This window comes from Acomys russatus, chromosome 6, assembly GCF_903995435.1.
Source record: "Acomys russatus chromosome 6, mAcoRus1.1, whole genome shotgun sequence".
NCBI classification, from domain to species: Eukaryota; Metazoa; Chordata; class Mammalia; order Rodentia; family Muridae; genus Acomys; species Acomys russatus.
In genome coordinates, this window is record NC_067142.1 from 83,111,071 (window position 1) to 83,136,307 (window position 25,237).

Below are 25,237 nucleotides of genomic sequence, written 5' to 3' on the forward strand. Positions count from 1 at the left end.
TGGTTCAGCCCCAACACCTTTTTTTTTTTTTTAGAGTAAAAGTGAGTTTTATTCTTTTTTTTTTTATTAATTTATTCATATTACATCTCGATTGTTAGCCCTTCCCCTGTTTCCTCCCATTCTTCCCTCTCTCCCATTTCTCCCCTTCTCCCCTCCCCTATGTCTGTGACTGAGGGAGACCTCCTCCCCCTTTATATGCTCTCAGAATATCAAGTCTCTTCTTGGTAACTAGCTGTCCTTCCTCTGAGTGCCACCAGGTCTCCCCATCCGGGGGACATGGTCAGAAAAGGGGCACCGGAGTTTGTGTGAGAGTCAGATCTCACTCTCCACTCAACGGTGGAGAATATCATGTTCGTCGGCTAGGTCCTGGCAGGGGTTTGAAGCTTACTGCCTATATTCTCCTTGGCTGGTGCCTTAGTTTGAGGAGGACCCCAGGATCCAGATCTGCCTGTCATAAAGTTCTTCTTATAGGTTTCCAGGACCCTGTGGGTCCTACTATTTCCTCCTTCTTCCATGCTACTCTTGCCTAAAGTCTCAATCGGATATCCTCTCCTCTGACCCACTTTCTTGGTAAGTAAAGATTTTTATGGTACGTATCCCTTGGACTAGTGTTTTGATATAAGTGAGTATATACATATGGAGAAATAAAAAACCCAGAATAGCAAAAACAATCCTATACAACAAAAGATCCTCCGGAGGAATCTCCATACCTGATCTCAAGCTGTACTACAGAGCAACAGTAATTAAAACAGCATGGTACTGGCAAAGCAATAGACTGGTGGATCAATGGAATCAAATCGAAGACCCAGAGATGAATCCACACACATTTGCTCACTTGATTTTTGACAAAGAAGCCAAATCTATTCAATGGAAAAAGGATAGCATCTTCAACAAATGGTGCTGGTCTAACTGGATGTCTACATGTAAAAAAATGCAATTAGACCCTTATTTGTCACCATGCACAAAACTCAAGTCCAAGTGGATTAAAGACCTCAACTTAAAACCAGAGACATTAATTCAGTTAGAGGAAAAAGTGGGGAAGAGCCTGGGATACATAGGCACAGGAAATAACTTCCTGAACAGTACACCAACAGCCCAGGCCTTAATGTCAACAATTAATAAATGAGACCTCATGAGGCTGAGACGCTTCTGTAAGGCAGGAGACACTGTCAAGAGAACAAAGCGACAGCCTACAGACTGGGAAAAGATCTTCACCAACTCTTCATCTGACAAAGGTTTAATATCCAAAATATATAAAGAACTCAAGAAATTAAACACCACAAAACCAAACAACCCAATTGCGAAATGGGGCTTGGAACTTAACAGAGAATTCTCAACAGAGGAATACCAAATGGCTGAGAAACATTTAAAGAAATGCTCATCCTCGTTAGTCATCAGAGAAATGCAAATCAAAACGACACTGAGATTCCATCTTACACCCATCAGAATGGCTAAGATCAAAAACTCAAATGACACCACATGTTGGCGAGGATGTGGAGAAAGAGGAACACTCCTTCATTGCTGGTGGGAATGCAAACTAGTACAACCACTTTGGAAAGCTATCTGGCACTTTCTCAGAAAAATGGGAATAGGGCTTCCTCAAGACCCAGCCATCCCACTCCTTGGAATATACCCAGAAAATGCCCTACCACATAACAGGGACATATGCTCAACCATGTTCATAGCTGCTCTATACATAATAGCCAGAACATGGAAACAGCCTAAGTATCCCTCAGTAGAAGAATGGACTAAGAAACTGTGGTATATTTACATGATGGAATACTACTCAGCTATTAAAAACGAGGAATTCCCGAAATTTGTGGACAAATGGATTGATCTAGAAATTATCATAATGAGTGAGTTCACCCAGAAGCAAAAAGAGACAAACAGTATATACTCACTTATATCCAACACACACCTTTATTTCAAGAGCTTTCCGTTTATTGTAAACAGGAGCTTGTGGTGTGGCTCGGCCCTAGCACACACCTTTAATCTAAGAGCTTTCTGTACACAGGATTTAATAAAAGTAACCCTAGGCCAAGAGGCAGGGTAAGAAACCAGCTGACAGGGATTAAGTAGATTAAATAAAAAGGAGAGACTTTGCAAGAAGAGCAGGCAGGACAGTGGGGAAGAAGGAGCCCTCTGGTCCTTAGCTCTTGGCTTTTTCCTCCTGGGTTGTTGGGTGAGCTAGCAAGCTTTTGGCCTTGGGCTTTTTGGGCTTTTGGCTTAGGCTTTTGACTTCAGGGCATAAACTAGGGAGGAAGGTCATCTGGATGCTTTCTCTGCCTCTGTGAGCCAGCATTTTTTACCCCAGCATCTGGCTCCTGAGTCTTCACTGATAAAATTGAAGGCTTGGGATTTTTCTTTCTCTATAACAACAATCAATAACAAAGTGGATTTGGGGTGGGGGGATTGGGTAAATACAGGAAATTGCTTTCATATTTATATGAGAAATAGGATCAAAACAAGCAGAGATTTACAAAGCATTTTTTTTTTTTTTTTTTTTTTGGATTGCTGAATTTTTAGCTTTGGTTACAAAGGCCATGAGAAGCAAACCCAGGCCAAAGTAAGAGAGCACCCTAACCAAGAAACAGGACAAAGTGTCTAGTGCAGGAAACAGTGTGGAAACAGTGTGAAGCGCCTGAGCTTTCACTCTATTTACAGCTAACTTTATGGGTACCGGTAGCGGACAAGAGTGCTAGGCCAGAGGCAAAGGACAACTTGTGTCGTCAACAGCAGGAACCACTGTCAAAATAGGACCTGCACTGGAGGAATGGTAAGCTTTGGACCACGGATCTTAAGAAAGAGCAGCAAGGATGCTTTGGTTTGCTCTTGAGTGAGAAGCGAAGAACAAAGTTTTAGAAAGACAAGTTGTAGAAATGCAGAGGGAAGGGTCCAAAGTAGCAGTCCTCAACCTGTGGGTCGTGACCATCAGAAAACCTATTTCTGACGGTCTTAGGAACTGAAATACGGTACATAGGTCTCTTTTCTCAGAGAACTTTTGTCAGGAGGGGGTCATGGGGAAAAAAAAAAGGCTTTTCTCTAGTTTGAGCCTTCAAGCCAGGGTCTACATGCCAAGTGCAAGTCCTTGGCTGACAGTGGACAGTGTCAATGAACTCTAAATAAGTACGTGAAAGGCCGGGCTGGTGGAGGATGGGCCTGTGCAGATTCAGTGAGGAACGTCAGTGAGCATTGATTCAATGTCATCTTCCCCACGAAGTTCAAGTGCAATGACCTGTTTTTCAGTCTAGCTTTTGCACTGGGTTTTATTCCTTTCACTTCTGGTTTGCTGGGTGGTTAGTTGGCTAGCTGGTTAGTATTTTCCTGTTTGTTTGTTTGTTTGTTTCCAGCACTTGTGACTGAACCCTGGCTTCATTAGGCAGATGATTTATCCCCGAGCTAAGCCCCAAACCTCCTTTGGCTACTTGGGGCAGTGCTCTGGAATATACCACAGACTACAACAACTCTGGGAGTCCAGCTCTGGGCTTCGCCTGATCTTTTAGAGTCTAACCTTGTCCCATCTCCAATCCCTGGCACACACGTAACATCTCTGACCATTCAGCACAGCTGTATCTGGAAGGCTGCTCGATCTCGGCACCACCACAAGGCATCATGGACTCGCAGAGTACAGTCCTTAGGGCATTCTCGTCACTAAGACCACAAAGTGGAATTACACAATCTGCCTTGACAACCACACATGCCGATGACATCTACCCCACCGGCACTGCTCTATAGCCTCTGGATGCTACTGTTAAGGGTGCAGTGTGACAGTGTGGACACTGGGGACTCGAGCCTCACCTACGGCCACTGGGCAGCTACACTCTGTTTTCCACCCTTGATGACCTTCCAACTTCTCAGGCATGGCACGTCACATGTTCACAGCCCTTGGCTTTACTCCATCCATTCTAGAAGCTTCTTTTTCCGGAGACACTTCCCTGATCACTTCCCTGTCTTCCAAGTCCTAGCTCTAGGCTGGTCATTGTTTTCTGGCCCCATATTCCCTGCATCATAGGTTCTTCCATCATGGTGATTTGATTTGTCCTCTGAATCAATACATGACATACATGGCAGATGTTCTGGTTTGGATTTTGATTGTCACCCAAAGGCCTGGCTTTTAAGGCTCTTCTACAGGGTGGTACTGGTGGGAGGTACCTGGATCTTTAGGAGGTGTGGCTTAAGGGTTGCTTTTTAGGTAACTAGCGGGATGTCCCTGAAGGGACTGTGGAGTCCCAGCCTCTTTCTGTCTTACTTTACCACATGTACAGGCCCAAAGCAACAGGACTAGTCAATCATAGACTGTAATTACAAAAGTAGGAATGAAAACAAACCTCTCTCTTTGTAAGCTGATTGTCTCGGGCACTTTGTTACAGTAACAGAAGCTGTGGTGATGGTGACTGTACTAGTTACTTTTTTCATCGCTTTGACAAAACACCTGATGGAAACATCTTAAGGAAGGGAGGGTCTTGGCTGGCTCACAGTGTGAGGGTGGTGTCCCTCAAGGTGAGGGAGGAGTGGCTGCAAATCAGGAACCAGGGAGTAACTTCTTAGACAGCCAATGGGATGATGCCAACTCATATTTGGGGTGGGGCTTCCCATCTTTGTTCCCTCTACCTATAAACTCCATGACAGTCTTGCCAGAGAGGTTTTGCTTTTAAGTGATTCTAGATCCTGCCAGGTGGACAACTGATACCACCGTCCCCAGTACTATTTCCGTTTTATTCCGTGACATTGTTGTTCCTGCCACAAGACTGAGTGAATGCCTGAGAATAGTGTTTGAGCCCAAATCCTGGAATCTGCTGACTCTCCCAACACAGGCTTCACTCCTGTTTAAGGTCGCGAACTTTGGTGCCCCATATTTGAACACTTCCCCGTGAGGGGGAGGCCTGGTGGCACTCAGAGAAAGAATAAGCAGGCTACCAAGACGAGACTTGATAGCCTATGACCATAAAGTGGGGGAAGAGGTCCCCCTCTGTCACAGACCTAGGGCAGGGGAATAGGGGGAAAGCGAGAGGGAGGGAGGAACGGGAGGATACAAGGGATGGGAAAGCAATTGAGATGTAATCAAAATAAATTAAAAAAAAAAAAAAGACAGCCCCTTGCTCTGAGGTTTGCTGCTGGGGTCAGATGAGATAATGAAGGCAGAAGCAATCTGTAAGCTCTGCAGATGTCGTTACTCAGCGTCTCAGCCCTGTGTGCGCCACTTGCCATCTGTTCATTCCGTTGCACTCTGTGACGCTTGAATATCTTTCATATGCAGATTTTGTGATCATGAAAATTGTAAGTTAATTTTTTTCCTCTTGCAATGTTCCCTCACTTCCTGTTATCCAAAAGAAAGTTAAAGAAAGTTTAGGGGTAGCAGCTTTGTCACATACTGATTGGTTTAGTTTCATGATTTCTAGCACCAAGCAGTCATCTAGCAAGCAGTCTTGCTATTCTTTTGTGTATGCATGTGTGTATGTATGGTATGCATATATTTGTGTGTGTTTGGCACACATGTGTGAGTGTGTGTGTGGAGACCAGAGATTAACTTCTCAAGCCACTCCAGGTATTGTTCATGCTTTCCCCCCCTTTCTTATTCAGAGTCTTTTATTGTTTTGAAACTTGTCAGTTGGGCCATATGTCTCTATGATCTAACTAAAAACAATGGAAATTACTAGATATGGGTATGTTATAGTTTTCATGCATGTTAACAAAATGTTTTCTTTTACAAGCTGAATTAAAATTTATTTTACCTCTTTTAAATAATGCTCAAAAATTTAAGTGTGTGTGTGTGTGTGTGTGTGTGCACGCACGCACGCATGTGTGTCTACTCACCCATGTACATGTGTGTGCCTGTGTTAGTCTATGTGCATCATGTGGAGCCAGGCTCCTGCAGAGGCCAGAGGACATTGGATCCCGCAGAACTGGAGTCACAGGAAACTTTAAGCCACCTGATTTGAGTGGTAAGAACTAAGCCAGGTTGTCTGCCACAGCATAGGCACTCTTAATCACTGAGCCATCTCTGCAGCCTCCGGGAAATAGATCCATAAGAAATATCCACGTGGCCTCATCCAGAGAAACATGAAGAGAGGAGGCAAGTGGGCATGGGTCTAACATACATAATCAAATATAAATGTAGCCGCACAAACAATGGAAGGGAGAGAAACTTGCTAAAAATATTCTAAATCTGATTATAAATGTCAAGAATGTTCAAGAAGCTCTATGACTTCCATAAAGAATAAAAGAAGAGAAACACACCAGGCGCACGCATGCTTTTATGTCATTAACAAAGGAATTCATAAAAAACCCAAAGTAAAGCAAAGATGCATTGTTTGAAGAATAAAACAAGGACGAAGAATTGCAGTCTTGGAAGTCAAAGCTGAAGACAAAGGAAATATGGTTTTAAATTCTTAGACAAATGACTCTGCCCAAGAATACACTCCCCAAAGTGATAGAGAAGTCTCAGAAACAAAGGACCTTGCTGGGATATGTTAGATGTGCAGTCTACAGTCACATGCTGGAAGAAACCACAGCAAGGTCTCCATAGAAGGCAAACAGCTCAGGCGATGAGGGAAGGGAAGAGGCATGGATGATGCCTTGTGCTGGCTGAGGGCGGAGATGCACAGACAGGGAGCATCAAGATGCCTCCCAGACATCTTGGCTGACCTGGCCATTCACAAGCATCTTGGTGCATTAGCAGCCGTGAACTCTGAGTTGTCGCCTTCATGCCGTGGGACTTCAACACAGCCGAGCAACCAAAGCTGCTTGGGATTTTCACCACCTGGACCACTCTTGTTCATCTCTGACTGCCTTCTTAGCATGCAATAGCCTGAGCCTTGGCAAGTGCCCTGCAGGGAGAGTTTGTGCGGATATTGGGGTGCCCTGAAGGGAGATTTTTGTGCAGATATTGGGGCTCCATCTCTTCTAGTCCTGGTCATCATGGGTGTTCACCCTCTCAGATCAACTAGCTTGCCGTGACCGCTGGCTGCTGCTTCCTGCCCATTCCAAATTCTGCATCCTTCCTGTGGACCACTGGGTTATCTAATACGAGGAAAGAGCTGTGGGTCTGCACCGTGTACTTCAGCGTCTTCTCTTTCTCCCGCACCCTCTCTCTGCTTACTAATGCTGTACTATAGCTCAACATCAGGCGCTATAGGATTTTTTTCCTTTCTTGAATTTTACCTAACTTCTACGTCACTTTTGACAGAGGTCTGACAGACGTCTGACTCAACATACTCTCACCATCCCAAACCTGGAGTCCACTCAATACACTCTGTCTTCTAAAGCACCATTAAGAGTGCGTGATAAATGTTTAATTAAGAAGTAAGTCCAGGGGCTGGAGAGATGGTTTAGTGGCTAAGGGCACTTGCTGCTCTTCCCAAGGTCAGCTCCCCGCCCCAGCCTCGGGAGGCTCCCAGCCACTTGTGACTCCAGTTCCAGAGGATGCAGGACCTGTTTTGGTTTCCAGGTGCCCATACACACGTAGCATATTCTCTCTCTCTCTCTCTCTCTCTCTCTCTCTCTCTCTCTCTCTCTCTCTCTCCCTCCCTCCCCCCTCTTATTTTCTCCCTTATGCGTGCACGCGCGCGCACACACACACACACACACACACAGAGTATTTCTGCAGACACAGGAAGGATTCCCACATGGGAACAGTGTCGACTCATCAGGAAGACAGAACACACTGAGGCTGGTAGCTGGACCACGCCACCCCCATCTTCCTCTCCATGTAATGGAAATACACGGCTATAGAACTCTACTAGAAAGAACACATATGGCACCATATGTTGATTTGTAATAGTGTTTTTTTAAAGTTATAAAAATTTGTCATGTACATACCAGAGAAAATTCAGCACTCCCCCCCCCCCCAAAAGTCCTTTAGGAAAATTTGATAACTGAAAAAAAAAAAAAAAAAAAAAAAAAAAAAAAAAAAAAAAACAAGTTGAAAGTAGGCAAAGAATTTGTAATAAAAATATTCATTAAATGTATTCATTGAAATATGCAAAATTTCACTATCACATATCTTGCTTTGTATGACTCAGTGTCTATTTCCTATCAATCAGATTCAATTGCTTTCATCTGTTTTAGAATATTTACTTCTTTTTAAAATCGAATTCTGAGCTATAAATAGGTACCTGCATATCCACAAGTAAGATATCCTGCTTTTTTTTCCCCTCAAAATTTCTGGACTATACAACTAAACCTGGACTTCAGATAGGAATTCAAGCCCGTGGTTATGTACCTCAGCAGCAGGCTTGGGAGGACTTCCACAGTGTGGCCGGGAGCTCCTCACTCACCGTATTCTTAGACCTGAAATCATGCAGAGTCCCCTCACTTCCCTCAGTTCCCACGCTGGACCCTCGCTCTGACCTTGGTCACGGTGCCATCTGCGTGTTCTGCACTCACGTACTGACTTTGAAATCTGTGCTTTACAAGCGGAGGGAAACCCAGCACAGAGGAAAACAGAGTGAGGCATGGGGTGGCACCAACGGCGCCCTTCTACGCTTGTTTTCCACACTGGATTGCAGCCCTCCATCGAGGCCTCCTCGTATATTGGTTTCTAGTGCGTCACGAAGCATCACTCGGTTCCCTGGCTGCGGAGACCAGAACAGCCGCGAAGTATGGAAGGTGCCGGCTTCTCCTCTCTCTGCTCTCCCCCTACAACGCCAACATCAAGGACCGGCAGGCACAAGCGTCCATCTTCTCCACTATCATCTGTCACCGTTTGTCAACAACAGAAGGCGGACCCTCTTTGCAAAGTCGGGCGAGCACAGCTTTGACGTCTGCTAGGGTGATACCCTGTAAACCAGAAGGATTTCCAGTTTCCTAGTGTGGTCACCACCTTGCTTTCCGGGATCGCTTCTTCCCAGTGTTTGCCGAGTTTAACTTGAGCTCTGTCGCAGGTGACTTCAGCTCCTACCTTGTAGTGGAATTTCAGTGGCCAGAACCCTTAGAGCTGGAAGAACAGACTTTTTTTTTTTTTGCTTTTCGAGACAGGGTTTTTCTGTGTAGCCTTGGCTGTCCTGGACCTGCTTTGTAGACCAAGCTGGCTTCGAACTCACAGCGATCCACCTGCCTCTGCCTCTTGAGTGCTGGGATTATAGGTGTGTGCCACCACTCCCAGCAGAAGAACGGACTTTTTAAAGTGGGGTTTTCCATATCCAGCATTCCTCCCATTTCCCCTGAAAGGTGAAGCAGAGGAAGGGAAGCGCGGGTGGGCAGGCACTGTAGCGTGTGAGGAAGGTGTGTGATGGCTGTTCGTGTTTACGGGAAGGCGGGTGGAGGATGAGAGTCATCGGCATCTCATAAAGGATGTCTGCTAAGCATCTATGTCCAGAGGGGCTCGACACAACTTGGCAGAGGCTATCCAATAGACTTCTCCGGCTCACCTGGCTCTCACAAGCCTATTGCCCAGGTCAAACACCACCAGCATACAGAGCTCAGACCCGCAGCCTGGGCTCACCGAGCCACAAGCAAGCTCACTACTAAATATATTTTATCGGCATATTCATCAGAGAAATCAGCATAAATATTTAACACAACACAAAAACTTTGACAACCTTAAAGAGAGCCATATGGAGGCTTCTTTCCTAACACACAGATCACTGGCATTTTTCCCATTGTATGTAGCACTCTTCCTTTTACATGCCTACCTTTTCCATCCAACCTAAAGATTTTTTTTTTTTTTTTTTTTTTTGTCAACTGTAGTTTAGTGGCTGGCGATCAGTTTGTGTTGGTGTCACGGCATGCTTCCATCTCTGAGCTGTGTCACAGTGACCAGAAGATCAGACGACTGCCCTCCTGTGCAACCTGTGCTCTCTGGCTCAGCTCCTGCTGCTGGTCAGAAAAGATGGCCATCCACCTAACTCACTTTATAGGTGGCCGTTCTGAGTGCCGGATTCTACGGGAAGGGATGGGAGGGGAGTTTGAACAAGCTTAGGAGTGAAGAAGTGGCTACTGAACGAATTCATTGAATCAGGAATAAAAATCTGCTGTCATAATCCTCCTAATTATCTCTGTATACCCCATGTCCAAAGTACCAATTCCATTAAACCTGAGGGGTTTGCTAGACGCCTCATCCACTCACAGCTGCCTTTGGTGTCTAGTCTGTTTCCCTCTCCACAGCTCTATCCCAATAATTAAGAGTATTAAGCCCTGATGCATCAGGGGGGAAAAAGCAGGCTACCCCTCTCACAGACTGTACTGTGAATAGGAGTAGCCAGACTGAGACTCCAGATCTAGGCTTTTATTTAGACTTTTTTACTGTGATACCTAAAATCTAAGCTGTAGCACAAAGTGTGCCAAAATGATGCACAGATCAAATATCAATTCAGCAGCCACTTTAGAGAATGCACTGCTACTAAGCTATTTAGACATTTTAACAGTATACTGTTCTAATGTTCTTTTCATGAAGTAAAGCTATTTGTTGTAGTGTGTATATAGGTTTCTACATGTATGTTAAAATAATACATAATAGTAACATTGCAGAGCAGCCTTCCAGCTATACACTGAGAACACATAGAATCCTGCTGTCAATACCTTCCTCCTTTTACTCTACCCGGCCGGAACACACACAAGCCAGGTAGTTACAGGGTTGTGATGGTTTGAACCAGAGCAAATGGCCCAACACTTGATCTCCAGCAGGTGGCGCTGTTCTGGGAGGCTGTGAAGCTCAGGAGGAGGGATGGGGTGTGCTGGCGGAAGTCACTGGGACACACTTCCTTTCTTTCTGCTTCCTACCTACTGCTGGGCTATGAGGTATTGGGCACCATGCAGATGACAAGCCTTGCCCTGGGCCCAAAGAGATAGAACCAGTCCACCACAGACAGAAACCCAGCAACCCAGCACTAAGCTCCCGTTCTTTCTGAGCTTGCTGTCGGGTCTTTGGTCACAATGGAGGAAAAGTAATAAAAATGGGAAATTAGTTCCCCAGATTTATTGCTGCAACTAGATATCCCCTCACAAGGTTCACTTTTGTCGAGGAAATTGTAACTGAAGTGGAGGGTGAATGCTTCTCTCTTTTTCAGCAGGAGGCTAGATCAGCTCCCTCACACTCTAACAAGGCGCCGCAGCACACACAATGGAGGCTTAAACTGAGCTTGCTGCCCAGGGGCCTCTTCTCTGCCACTAACCTCAGAGTCACAGGTTGCGGACTAGGAACATGGTTCCTAAATGAGATAAAGTCACCTGCAGTAACACAGAGTTGCACTGTTATGTACTGCTGTCATGACTTTACATTGAAACCATCTATTCTTGATAACACGTGTCATAGAAGAAAGCAGGAGGCATAAGCATGATCAGCTTTTGACAATAAAATAATATAATAAGCAAACACCAGAAACGGCACCATTGCTCTATATTACAGGCAAAGCCCCTTCCTGGAACCACACAGTAAGTGAGATAGATTCAGGCTGCAAAGCCAAAGCCAAGGAGAATCAGAATAAACGCAGGGGATCCATAGGGTTCAGGCTACTGTAGCCCGAAGACACTGTGCACCAGGAAATAGGAGCACCAAGGGCAACCTGAGAAAACATGAGGGACACCGAAAATCACTTGTCATCCATTTCTGCAGGCTCAGCATGTTAGGATTAATCTAAGCCCAACTCAAAATGTTCATCAGATGGCATCTGAAATGAGCATGTAACACGTTCACATGTCCTTAGTCTCTAAGCCATGAAGAACAGCACTTATTTGCGTGTGTGTGTGTGTGTGTGTGTGTGTGTGTGTGTGTGTGTGTGTATGAAAGCCTATACTCTAGAGGGTCTCTCTCTCTTTCTGAGACAGGGTTTCTCTGTGTAGCCTTGATTCTCCTGGACTCATTTTGTAGACCAGGCTGGCCTTGAACTCACAGAGATCTGCCTGCCTCTGTCTTCCTGAGTGCTAGACTACAGGCATGCGCCACCACACCTGGTTTTCTAGAGGGCTTCTCTACTTGGCTAGTCCCCGAATAACTGGGAAAGACACCTCTTGGATTCATAAAAGCACAGTAATTAAGCTAGTTTGCTATTTCCCAAGTACACACCCCTATGTTCCTTGCCTTAACCCTTCCTATCTGGGCTGCTTCCGTTCCATCAGGCCATCCCCCATGGCCACGTGCTCACTGTCAGTACTCCCCCATGGCGGCTGACTTCCTCCTCTCCAGCTTTCTTTCCTCCCTACTACATCTCAGCTTCCTCTCTCTCCTTTTCCCTTGTGGTCCCTCTCTGACCCCAAACCCAGGAATTTAAGCTCCGCCTACTCCTCTTCTGCCCAATCACAGGCTTCAGCAACTTTATTTACCAATTAACTTTAAATTAGATAGAGCAATGTTTGCACAACAAAGACCAGTATTTGTGAGAATGTGCTCATCTAGACAGCAACAAGACCACAGGGTGGGGGGAGGTTGTGGGGGTGGAGGAGTGGGGGGTGGGGGGGAGGGGGGGCAGTAATTAGCATTAGAATACACACCTGCTCAACCCCCAACTGGATTAATCCAGGGATGCCTGTTTTCTAGGAGGATGTGCAGTTTGTACTTCTGTGCTTCAGGAGGCCCACAGCATCCACAGATTGGGTCTCCCGTGTGTGTGTGTGTGGGGGGGGGCACTGACTGAACCAGCTCGCTATGGACACTGAGGACGGACTGTATCTAGAACAGAAAGATATTAGAGGTGGTAGAGACTTGGGGGAAGCTCGTGTGGAACTGATAGGAAGAATTCTCTCAGGAGGCAGGAGTGGAGAGTCAGCAGCTGACAAGAGGCAAGAGTTTTGTTACCTCTGCTAGGAAGGAAAAAAAGAAGGTGGGAGAAGGGGAAAGAATAAAGAATGGGGGAATGAGGAAAAGAAAGAAAGAGGGCAGAAGAGAGGGAGGGAGGGGAAGAAGGAAGGAGGGAAGGAGGGAGGAGGGAGGGAGGGAGGGAGGGAGGGAGGGAGGGGTGAAGCCAGTGCTAGGCATGGTAAGAGATGAGACTAGAAGGTTTTTTTGGAACTCCACTCATTTTGTGCTAAGGGAGGAGGCGTGAGCTTTGAGATGCAAGAAGCACAGTGAATGGTGATAAGCGAGGGGGAGAACAGAGAACCGGGTGTGTACGAGTCTCTGTGATGTGTGCTTGAGTGCCTGAGACCTGCACTCTTGTGGGTATTAAATGTTGTTGAGATTACTGAGGTGGCTCAGCTCATCACAGGCTGAGGGCCTCTTTAGCTAGGCAGTATGCTGGATCATCCACAGGCTACTTGTAAACAAAGAATCACAATTTTTGGGTGAAGCTTAAAATATTTTGCACAAAATACCTGGCATCATGTATGTGTCTATGTGTATACATACAAGCATATAAACATACACATATGAATACATTAAGACATATATACATATGTACATATAATGATATTTTTGCCTTCAAGGGTACATTAAATATAACTGAAATAGGGATGGAGACACGGCTCAGTGGTTCAGGGTACTGTTCTTACAGAAGACCTGAGTTTAGTTCCCAGTACCCACAACAGGAGGCTTACACCTGCCTGCAACTCCAGTTCTCGAACAGCTGGTACCCACTTCTGGACTCTATAGCTATTTGTATCAACACATCTACATACCCTACACCCTGCATACAAAATGTATAAATAAAATAAATTTTATTTATTTATTTATTTTTTAGGATAGGATCTCACTATGTAGCCATGGCTGTCCTGGAACTCACTATGTAGACCAGATTACCCTCAAATTCATTACGCAGATTCACTTGTCTCTGCCTCCCAAATGCTAGGATTAAAGGCGTGTGCCACTATGCCCAGTTAAAAGTAGGATAAATCTTTAAAATAACTGAAAGAATGTTTTATCTTAAGATGTTCACTATTTTTACAACATTCGTATTTTGTGTATTTAGCTTGCTATTTCAAAGTAATAAATTATATCTTTGTTTGTGTAGGAGGTTTTTCATTTTTTAAAGCCATTTTAGCTTCGCTGGCTTTAAAAATATTATGAGTTGTGAGTACAGTGAGATCTATTGATATGATCCATAATTATAATGGATAAATACGAAGACACTAGTTTGCTATATCCCTGCAGTAATTGAATCAGGGCATTGGAGGGACTGACATTAAAATGACTAACTGCGAGTTTCCAACTCTCCTTATTGTTAGTAAGAGCCAAAGGCATCTCATAAACTGGGTGGAGGGAGGAGCTGTGGACAGGAATCTAGTTAAAATCGGTTGTAAATCTCTCAGTCAGCACATCGGCTGACAACCGGTTGGAGGAATAGGAATTACTTTGGTAATTTTAAGTGAAAAGTTGTTTACTGTGGAGAATTAGATACACACACACTGCAAATCTTGAAAATGTGCTAAGTTAACTTGAGGCTCCTCAAAAACCTTCCTAGAATAAAATAATTGAGCTGCTCATGACTCTCTTCACTGCCATCAGGGCGTGGGGCTGGGGAAGGATGGCAAGAGTGGCTGGGTTCAGGGGTGACTGGCTGCAGTTTTGTTCCCAGCTTCTTACTGCACCCCTCCTGTGCTTAAACAAACCAGAGGGCAGTCTTATGCAAGTTGAAAAGAAAAACAGATTAGGTGAAAATCCCCAAGGCCACCCAGAGCACAGGTCGAGGACAACTCCTGTGGTTTAGGTTAGGCAAGGACCAGAAACAGGGAGCTTAATAAGAAAAGGAAAGCTCAGCCTGGAGATACACATAGCATTTAGGGGATCTTTGCTCATCTTCCAGAGGTCCCACAGTCTGTTCCCAGCACTCATGTTGGACGGCTGACAGCAGCCTGTATGTAAGCCAGCTCCAGAAGATCTCATACCCTTTTCTGGATTCCACCAGTACCTATATGCACAGATACATAGACATACAAATACACATAGACGCAAAATGCATACACACACTAAATTGTTTTTATTATTATTTAAAAGAATGAACAAGGCACTCCCAAGAACAGAAGTGGGCTAGTGAGCTGGAGAAAGGGCCCAGCACCCTTGACAGCAACACAGTTGGCAGCTGAATGCTAAAAGGCTGATGCCACTCATGACCAATGCTACCACACCCACAGAGCTGCCAAGGGGACACCAGCATGTCTTTACAGGAAGGCTGTGTCTCTGCACTTTGCTTGCCTGTTGCAACCCACCCGAGCCTGTTTCATTTCTGTCTTCACAACTCTCACGACTGGATCAGCCAGCACAAGCAAAACCACAGATCTCACTTGTCCATGTGTAACATCAGTGTCACACTAGCAGAGAGCACCACAGAATAGACCAGTCTTCCGTATCCATCCCAGCAGGAGCCCCAAACCACAGCGCGAGAGTCCCTAATAGGAAGTCATCTGTGGGAAACCACAGACTCACTCATAGAAATGGGAAGTTGGTTTGTGCTGCCTGGGGTTGGGTGTGGTGAGATGACGAAGGGCGCTTTCATGCCATTTGAGGAAGTTCAGTGTGAATACAGTTAACAAGACCATAATTCACACATGGAATCTGTTTGAAAGGGTCCATTTACCTTATCTTTCTTTTATAATAGTAAAAAATAGTTAAAAATGAGCAGAGCTGTACAAAGGGCTTCCCACTGGGAGCACAAGGGTGTGGCATGCAAAGACTCAGGCATGCAAAGTCACTTGTTAGCCATTTTCGTAACACACACACACACACACACACACACACACACACTTGTTTGGGGGACTAGTTTGTAGTCTGTTTTATTTATTTATGAGGGTAAGGTTAAAACCAGCTTAAAGCAGCTGTGCTTACCATCTTTCTGTTGCTAATGCAAATCTTTAAGGTAATTTATAAAAAGTAGGATGTTATCTTGGGTTCACACTTGTGCGGGATTCTATCCATGGCAAAGGAGTGTAGGTAAGTAGCCCACTGTGGTGAGGTCACACTGTGGAGCCAACTGCTCATTTCATGGTGGGGTCGGGGGAGAAGGGGGACATAGGGAGCCCACAATCTCTACCATGGGCGCACCCCTCAATGATCTAAAGCCCTTATAGTCAGCCCAGCCTTTCAAAGGACCCATGACCTCCTTGTAGGGTCCTGTTGGAAACCAAGCCTGTAATGCATGACCAAGTCCATGGCCTAGAGAAGATTTCTAGTCCACGTCATAAGAGACAGATCTACCTATAAAAAGCAAGAAATGTTTCTTTTATACTAGTAGCTGCCCTGAGGTTAGAGGACACATACCAGAGAAGCGCTGTGTGCAAACACAACCCCGGAGTTGAACTCAGAGACATCTTATTAAACTAATCTGTCCACAGAGAACCTAGAATATCATCTCCAATGGCAGAACCATAGAATTCAACGCCTTTAGGACACCCACCCAGCTCATTAACTCTCATGAACTACCTGTGTTGCTCTCGTCCCTTCTGTCACCCTTGCATTTGCTCCCTCCTGTTCTCACACACTCTCTCACAGTTGCTTTTCTCTCTCCATGGACAATTTCTCGCTAAATTGTGCAGATGGACCCCAAACTCACAGCCATCCTGCCTCAGTCTCCCCAACTCTGAGATTATAGATGCCTCACTTAGTTTTCTTCAGTTGATGTTTGACAAACTGATCTGAAAATTTAAGATACACAGAGAACAAGAAGGATTATGACAGGAAAACTGAATTTGATCTTTTGGCTAAAATATATGTATTTGTAGGTAAAGCATAGCACACCCTAAGACTAAAACCCAATCCTCTGGAGATTGTAAACAGCCACAACGCCCACATCCTCAGCCGGCAGCAGCAAACCCACAACGATACAAATCTCTTGTGTGCTTCAGATCAAGAACTGCTTTCATATTTCTTTCTTTCTTTTTTGAGACAGGGTTTCTCTGTGTAGCCTTGGCTGTCCTGGACTCACTTTGTAGACCAGGATGGCCTGGGACTCACAAAGAATCGCCTGCCTCTGCCTCTGGAGTGCTGGGATTAAAGGCATGGGCCACTACTGCCTGGATCCTATTTCTTAAGATCCATGTCTGTATGTGTGTATGCTGATTTCTGCAGGGAGAAAAATATATGAAAAGTATTTGGCTACATTATTGTTGTGAAACAACAAAATTTAAGGGACTGACTTGATTGGATACTCCCAAGTTCAGGATCAAAAGCACGCAGACACATCTTTGGATTGTCTGTCTTCAACTTGTGAATATTTTTACTTGGAATTTCTAGATCTTATGCTGTCTGGAATATAATTTTTACTTCTCAGAGATGGACGTGGCATCTTTGGAAAAGCCAACTAGACATGACCCATGTCTTATATCCATAATTGATATTTCCCTTGGGCATTCAAGAATGTAGTATTCTACTGTGTTTCATTCCATCCAGCTTTCTCCTTTTTTTCCCCAGAGGATGTAGCTAACAGCCTTTGAAGAGGAAACTTCTCCCCCTACCTCTGAATGCAAGCATATTACAGAGGAAGCCATGACTTCACCACCATCCCCCAGAGTATATCTCTTAACAAAAGGCATTTTGGTACACAGATGGGTCTTTGTGCATGTTTCTTATCTCAACCCAATGTCAGGGTCAGTTCATCGCGAACTTTTTACCCACCCTGGATTCCTTCACCTTCACGTCTGTTTTAGTCTTCTTTATAGATAGAATGATGGTTCCCAGAGCTTATCCTGATAATACCAAAGCTGTAGAATCACAGGAAACCTCGGATGGAAAATGCAGCCTATTCTTTGGTCTCCGGATGTCTGTACACTTGGTGTGGGGAGGGCAACACATCTGGATGGTGCTACATTTGCCAGAATCGTGGGTGGGAGCAGGGGTCCAGAGAGAGAGAGAGAGAGAGAGAGAGAGAGAGAGAGAGAGAGAGAGAGAGAGAGAGAGAGAGAGAGAGAAAAGAACCTGGGCTAATAGAAGGAGGGGAGTCCGGGATGAGGAAATGGTGGGAGGACCAGCAGACCACACACAGGAAATTCCCAGAGAATCCAGGGCCCAGAGAAGAGGTAGTGTGTGGAATATGGAGGGTCACAGCGAGGCTGGCATATGACACTAGGGTTGGGCTTGCTGAGGTGAAGACTAGATACCTCTAATGCTATCGGGCACACAGGATCTTCAAGCTCCTTTAACCAGTGAAAACCAGCAAAGGAAATTCCATCACTGCCGTCCTGTGATGGTAAGATGCTGCATATATCCCTGACTTTCAACTCGAGACATTTTGTCCAGTTATTTATGCAAATGAATGGCGGGGGGTATTGAAAGGAAGAGATGACAAAGGAGCCACAGAGTAGGGAGTCGCAGTATTGCAGATTAAATCTGGATGTTCCAATTACTATCTCCCAGTGGAGTGTGGCAAGGCAAGTCACTAACAGAATCTGTATTTCAGGTAGGTCCAGTGCCACTGCATGCCCCCAGAAGCATCCTATTTTCTGAGGCAGACTATAAAGAAGTAACTGTTTCTTCCTGACGTGTTCAGGAGGATTTATCTGTGCAAGCTGTGGAGCTGCTGTTGTCTGCTTACGATGAATATTAATAGTGACTCAACTGCTCTCTCTCTCTCTCTCTCTCTCTCTCTCTCTCTCTCTCTGTGTGTGTGTGTGTGTGTGTGTGTGTGTGTGTGTGCGCGTGTGTGTTTTCTTTCTCTTTCTTTTTCTCTATGTCCTTGATGTCCAGGAACCCACTTGCTATACCAGATCCACCTGCCTCTGCCTCTTTAGTGGTGGGATTACAGGAGTGAGCCCCAATGCCTGGTGATTCAATTTCTTTATTTGCTATATTCAGCTGTATATGAAGTAGTGCCCTTGGTTTTGTTTTGTTTTGCTTTGTTTTGTTTTATATTTTATTTCAAAAAGTCAGTCCACTTAGTGGAAATTAACTTTCTGTGTGTGTGTGTGGGGGGGGATTGGGAGGACTTTCTTTATGGCCAGCCCAAGGATAAGAAGTGATGAACTCTCTTCTAGAGATATTGACTGCATAGACCCCTGTACTCATTCCTGTGACAGCTTAGAGCAGGAAGGGCTCATTCTAGCTCACAGTGTGAGGAAGCCATGCATCATGGTAGCCGAAGCCTGCCAGTGACAGTGGCTCTACCCACAACGTCAGGAGCATGAGGTGGCTGGTCACACTTGACCTGCAGTCAGGGAGCAGATGCAGTTGCATGCTGGCTCTCAGTCTCTTCTTTCCTTTTTATTCAGTTTGAGGCTCCACTGCAAAGGAAGGTGCCACCCACATCATGGAGGGTCTTCCTCCCCCAGTTACAGCTGCTTGGCATGCCCTCCAGACTTACCCAGAGGTATGTCTCTAGATGATGCTAAGTTCAGTCAAGTCGGTGGTGGAGGTTGACACTACAGGCATAATCTCTCTTTCTTCTTGGTAACTCTACTTGGAGCTTTGTTGTTCACAATGGGATTTTCACAGAACCAGCATTTGGTTAATTTTGCTCCCTAATTCTTTTCCTGTTTTGAAGCTCACTGATTTCAGCTCCATTTTTTTTTCTTGTCTCCTATTCCTATCAGATGGTGGAGTCCTTCTCTGTAAAGTTCTAGGGTGCCATCTGAGCCTGATTTAGGATGCTCTTTTCTGACATGGGTGTCAATGCGGGGAAATCCCCTCTGCCCAGGCTCACTTTGCCAAACTCGGATGCTATACTCTCACTTCCAGTTGGTTAAAATATTCAAAAAATTTTCAGATTTTTTTCTATGAGCTACTTAAACCAGCTAAAGTTGTAAAGTAGGATATTTAATACTTCTAAGCTTTTTTCCTTGCTGTGCCCCACCCATTTCCTTGTAGCCTTCACAGATAGCATAGAACGGTACAATTTCCTTACTAAAAATTGTGTGTTCTCTACTCCTTCTCCTTCTAGCTCCAATATAAGTTCTCAAGGACAAAGTGCAGGAAGCTTTGTCAGTTTCGATTGCTAATATAGTGCAAATATTTATATTGGTGCCAGTTCCAAGTAGGACTTAGTACTTCTGATTGAAATGTCTACGGCACGAACAGCGACAGGAAGCGGCACCTTTAAACCAAGCCTTTGAAACTTTATGTGATTTCTTTTTGAAATGCTGATTTCAAATTTAAGGTGTGGGTTCTTGTTTCAGTGGATTCTGCTCCACGTGATGTCAGAGTGAAGAGCCTGTGTCTGCTTGGTACCATCTTCAATAGAGATCGGGCATATCTCTACATCTCTAAAGTCTAACTCACCACAAACTCCACAACTCTGAATCAGAGACGAATGATTTCCACTCAAATCAAAGAATTACTTATACTGTAAACCATGGCACAATAAATCATGTTTTATGCCCATGTAGGAAAGGGAATTTAATATTGTGTGATGATAGGTGTAGGTTTTCTCCATCTTCAGGCACAAATATATGACATGGATTTTCTCAGACACCGTGGATGAGCAAACTAATTAGGATATGTGAAATCCGCTTAAATCTTAAGTCTTTGGAACTTGAAGCCAACCAAGGCTTATACTTCATGAAAAGTAAGAAAATCTCATAATAGTAGAAGATCTGGACATATTTGCCCTGACTTTAACATTGGACAAAGCATATACGTACTGACATGTCACATGGTATGCCATAAATATGTACTTCTTCACGTATCAGTTGAATTAAAAAATACTACTAGAGAAAGAGCTCAGTGGTTAAGAACACCAACTGCTCTTATAGAGGACCAGGGTTCGGTTCCTACCACCCACACGGCAGCTCACAAATGACTCCAATCGCAGGGGAATTGGCATCCTGTTGTGGTCTCTATGGGTACTGCAGGCACTCAGTGCACTTAAAGGCCATTAAAACACTCAAACATAAAATAAAAAGAAATAAAACTTACAATATACTATTACCTTTTCTGAGTTGCAAAGGATTGTCAGGCTATGTAAGATTTGTTGATTGGTCACATTAGTTATTTCCTAAGTTAAAAAATGTCAGCTGATAGCTTTCATGTGCTTCAGTTACTTGCTGCAAAACTCCTTAAGAGTATGCTTTAGGGGCCCAAGACACAGTCGTCCCAAAGATGCTGAGCTAAGGCTGGGCGCTGTGACACTGATAAGGGTTGCCCTGATTTCTTGTGGTATAGACGCCTTTAAAAAATCCATTGCCTGAAAAATATCCAGGCATTGCGTGCTTCCCCACAGGCCAGTCAACTCTTCTGGTGACCTCACTCCCGCCTTTCTCCAGGTGCAGGATATGGTCAGAGAGTTGGAGTAAGGCATGTCTATAGCCAATCACAGCCCACTGTAGCTTCACTTCCTCAACACTGCCTCATCAATATCTCTGCAGATCACGCCAGACTCTGGCCAGATAACTGCCACACCCCAAGCTTCAAGTCTCTTCCTTTCCACTTTGCTCTTTCAGCTCCTAAACCTCACTTCTTTTTTCCCCATTTTTATTATTTATTACAATGCATTCATATTACATCTCTATTGTTATCCCCTCGCTTGTGTTCCCTAGACCTCTGATGGGGGGTGGGGACCTCCCCAATCATATGGCCACAGCCTATCAGGTCTCCTCAGGATAGCCTGCATCCCTTTCTTCTGTGTGCCCACAGGGCCTCCCTGCCAAGGGAAAGTGATCAAATCCGGGGCACCAGAGTTCACATCAGAGGCACTCCCTGCTCCCCTCACCCCCAAGCATGGCGAATGAGCTGTCCATTGGTTATATCTGAACAGGGGGGTCTAGTTCTCTGTATGCATCTCCTTGGTTGGTGCATCAATTGTGCAGCTCTCCCCTCCTCCCCACCCCCCAACCCCCATCCAGATCCACTGGCCTTGATGGTCTCCTTATGGAACTCCTGATTCCTCCGGTCCTTCCATTTCCCCATTCTCCCATTCAACTCTCAGTCCTCCACCCAGAGTCTGGCTGTGAGTCCCAGCATCTGTCCCAATAGATTCTGGCTATTATGAATAAGGATGCTCTGAACATAGTTGAGCGACTGTCCTTGTTTTATGGTGGAGCATCTTTTGGGTATATGCCCAGGAGTGGTATAGCTGGGTCTTGGGGGTAGCAATATTCCCAATTTTCTGAGAAAGCGCTAGATTGATTTCCAAAGTGGTTGTACAAGTTTGCGCTCCTACCAGCAATAGAGGAGTGCTCCCCTTTCTCCACATCCTCGCCAGCATGTGCTGCCACTTGAGTTTTTGATCTGAGCCATTCTGATAGGAGTAAGATGGAATCTCAAAGTCATTTAGATTTGCATTTCCCTGATGCCTAGGGACGTTGAGCATTTCTCTAAGTGTTTCTCAGCCATCCCATATTCCTCTGATGAGAATTCTGTTTAGCTTTTTATCCCATTTTTTTTTAATTGGATAATTTGGTTTGGTGGTGTTTAATTTCTTGAGTTCTTCATATATTTTGGATTAGCCCTTTGTCGGGTGTAGGGTTGGTGAGGAACTTTTCCCAGTCTGTAGGCTGCCATTTTGTTCTGTTGATAGTGTCCGTCATGAAATTGAAAAGCTGTAAAGCAAAGGACACTAAACCTCACATCTAACCTCTTCCCATCACTCAGTCTTTTCTGTTCAATAAACCTAAAGTGAATTCCCTTTGCTCACAGGTCTAGATTTAACATATGGCCCCAAACAGAATCCTGGAAACAGACCTTGAATGTTTCTAATCTGAGGTTTATCTTGGCAAGAGGAAGCCTCTGTCATGGAAAAGCAAGACATTAGCAATCCATGGCTTGTGGCCCAGGAATAAGCTATCCCTTAAATGTGAGTTCATAGAGGAGGGGGAAGTATCCATTGTAACCAGGTTAAAAGTGAGTATTATGAAGACTCCGGGTGACACTGCTACTGCCTCCTGTGTCTGGAACATTCCAGAGAGAAAATGAGAAACGAAAGGAAAGTTAGACTTTCAGTTCCGTGCTTAGTCTGAGAACCAGAGACACCTGCTGATGAGCTAGAAGGAATCTACCTGGATCGAGGTGTCTGAGGAGACCTAGAATTCCTTCTGTGTGACATGGGACCGCAGTGTAACTGCACTGTTTTATTGGGCATTTTAGGTACAAATCAAGACATTAGCAGGTAAGGAATGAGAATCCAAGAACTGAAATAGGGACACTTGAATGAACTCAGCTGAGTCCACAAAATGTGGGTCACTAAAGTCTCCCAAACATCCTTCGCTTACAGAAGTTCCTCTCTCTTGCCTGAAAATCCTGCCCTTCTCTGCTCAGTTACCACAGAATTCAGGTGTCTCTGAGAGATGGTTCTTTCCCTTAGGAGTCCACTGACTTGTAACCTCGCCTCCCGTTTGATCAACAAAGACCTGCCACCTGGGCAGGGCTGGAAGAAGGTAGGCGTGGTAATGGTTTGCGGGCTTTAGGAGTGAAGGATCCTGGGAAGGAGAGAGTCAGTTATTGGGGAAGGAAAGAGGCCGCTGCCATGGGTTAAGTGGAGAAAGAAACACATGGCCAGCATGAATGGAGGATTTTGCCCAGATGAAGAACATAAGCAAGTATTTGGGATTCTGGGTGGGAAGTAGCTTGATAGAAGTTATAAGAAGCAGATGGGTTGGGATTGGGGCAGGGAGATATGGGAGATAGTTTAGGGATTAATATCTGCCCTGTCCCAGGTAAAGTAAGGCTATTTTAAAATATAACAGGTGTATGTGTTTTTATTGATTGATAGTGGGTTAGAAAATACTACTGTAATCATTATAGGGCTGATAATAAACATTATTATATTGTAGCTTTAAAAATGCCACAACATTTTAGGAAAAAACAGTAACTAGAGAACATGCATGGGAATGGCTTTGATGCCCCCAAAGAACAAATGCAGTGAGGAGCCTGTTAATTTGGGGTAATGGGATCCTGTGGCTGGGTCAGAGGTCAGAGCTCAGCAGAAGGCTTTACTTAGTATTAGGGGCATTTGGGAGCGGGAATAGAGTGCCAGTCAACTTCAGTTATGGAGAGTCTGAGACCTGATTTTTCCACAAAGTTCTTTTTTTTTTTTTTTTTTAAAGATTTATTTATTTTATTTATTGCATATGAGCGCTTTATCTGCAGAAGAGGGCATCAGATCACATTATAGATGGTTGTGAGCCACCATGTGGTTGCTGGGAATTGAACTCAGGACCTCTGGAAGAGCAGGTGGTGCTCTTAACCACTGAGCCATCATCTCTCCAGCCCCACAAAGTTCTTATATATAAAATATATTGACAGTTTACTATATCACAGTAAATGTTTAGAGCTGGGGTGAAAAGCCTGACATGTGTGAATAAAAAAGAGATTTTTAACACGAGGTACCCAGTTTTCTGGGATCCAGGGATGAGTGAAGTTTGCAAACCCTCCCTTCACGGACTCTTGACTCTGGCATCAGAATGGCTGGAAGACAGAGGAGCACCTAGAGGGGTTACTTAGGGGCCGAGCATCCTTGGCTTTGAACAGCTACTGATCTCAGATCACATCATGATCCGGCTAAACGCTCACAGAACATCTGCTGTGAAGAGACACCATGACCTAAACAACTCTCAAAAAAGGATGTGTTTGACTGGGACTTGGTGGCAGTTTCAGAGGCTTAGTCCACAGCATGGCAGCAGGCAGCAGCTAGAATGCTGGAGAAGTAGCTGGGAGCTGCAGCCTGATTCACAGGCAGAGCGCCAGACTGGGCATGGCATGAGCTTTTGACACCTCAAAGCCCACCCCCTGTGACACACTTCCTCCAACAAGGCCACACCTCCTAATCCTTCCAATCCTATCAAAGAGTTCTACTAAGCATTCCAATGGATGAGCCTGTGGAGGCCCGTCTGGTTACATCACACTGGCAGGCGCCCCACGGAGGTTAGAAGTCTAGGGACTCAGATAGAGATCCATTTCCTGTGCTGATGGAGAGAATAAAAACGCAAGCAAAGCAAGACCTTGGCCGCAGGCAGTTAAGTTTCACGAAAGAAAGACACACAGTGAGATCAGAGGTTGGACAATTTAAAGAAAGGGGAGCTGGTTAGGTTCGACCACGGAACACTCCTCCCACCCTCCCTCTGGCCAAATAGTTCCAAAAACCAAACCGCCATGTTTTGTCTTGAAGAAGAAACAGGAAGGTGTCACCTTGGATGTCTGTGTGGAAAGCTCATGAGTCTAGCTAGAGCCTCTCGAACCTGGATCTGTATGACTCCCGGCCTTTCACACAACCTCACTTGTTTTTGTTTCTCTGACACATATGTGAGGTGACGTTTCTGGCAGCAAGCAGAGTTCTCAGCATGGATTCTGTGGGTTGGGGGTCACTGCATACGTTAGACCCAGTGGCTGCTCTTAGGACTTCTCTAGGCTGAACTGTGAGTTACCATCTCATCTACAGGGGAAAGTGGAGGTTAACTTCATTGTCCAAACCCAGAAAATGGCAGGGATCGGATTCTCATCCCTGTCTAGTTG